The 985-nt window shown below is 56.5% G+C and overlaps 1 protein-coding gene across 5 annotated transcripts in view; it reads left to right on the forward strand.

Moving 5' to 3' along the window:
• LOC104876175 (coronin-7) overlaps positions 1-985 on the forward strand; it is a 93,960-nt gene that overhangs the window by 526 nt on the left and 92,449 nt on the right. The gene's annotated exons all lie outside the window — the stretch shown is intronic.

Genomic DNA, 985 nt, shown 5'->3' on the forward strand with positions numbered 1-985 from the left:
TCGCAGGCGGCGCTGCCCTCCTGGCCGGGGCCAGGCCTGAGGCCTGCGAGGCTGTCTGGCTGCTTTCCCTGCTTCCGGTCGGCCTTGCTGGGGAGCCGAGGCTGGGGCGCTGCTGCTCTCCGGCCTCTTCCTGCTGCCCCGGGTCTTCCCTGCCCGGAGGCGGGCTGGAGGAGAGCTGTAGCTCTTTCCCCTGGCCTCAGAGCCCGCGTGTGTCAGATGGAGAGGGGAGAGCCCCCTCCCCCCTGCAGGCGCGGGCCCATCCCTCGGATTTCCGGGGCGCTTCTTCCTCCTCTTGCTGCTGAAGCAAGCTCTTCCTACTGGGGTAATGCTGTCCGCGGCTGGGTGGGGCCTGAGGAAGACCTGAGCTAAGTGGTGGGAGTACCTCTGATCCCCAGAATGGCAGGAAGCGTGATGAAGGTGAACTTCAGAGATGATGCCGCCCCCTGTGTTATTTGGAAGGCCTGGAGGTGTCCTCGTGTAATTGGGGCTATGAACTGACCTCTGATGACCCCATCAGTGGCGCAAAGCAAGTCAAGCCTGCTGACTTGGAGTAGAAGCTCCGTTTTTGTTCTTTGGGCAGTATTTCTTCTCTGCCTTCTATGTGTTGTGCCCAGCTGCTGGAGAAACCATGGTGAACATGATAACATTTTCTTTCCTTTGTGGGGCTTATAACCTCAGTGAGGAAGACGGCCAGCAAACAGAGAGACATACAAGGGTTTTGTAAGTTTTAATAAGTGCATTGAAGACCACACATAGCGAGTCGGATGGAGAACGGGAAGGTGGGGGTTGATCTCAGAAGGGTGAAGGAGGTTTCAGCTGAGGCCCAAAGGATGAGAATTGGGAAGGCCTGGTGTGGGCATGGAAGGTGGGCCAGGATGGATAGAAGGTACTGACCAGGGAAGTGTGGTGAGAGATGACACCTGAACAGGCCTGCAGGGTCTGAGGGACGAGGGAAGAAGTTTTTTTTTTTTTTTTTTTTTTTTTT

Source organism: Fukomys damarensis, unplaced genomic scaffold (assembly GCF_012274545.1).
Source record: "Fukomys damarensis isolate Sample0158 unplaced genomic scaffold, DMR_v1.0_HiC HiC_scaffold_34, whole genome shotgun sequence".
Lineage (NCBI taxonomy): Eukaryota > Metazoa > Chordata > Mammalia > Rodentia > Bathyergidae > Fukomys > Fukomys damarensis.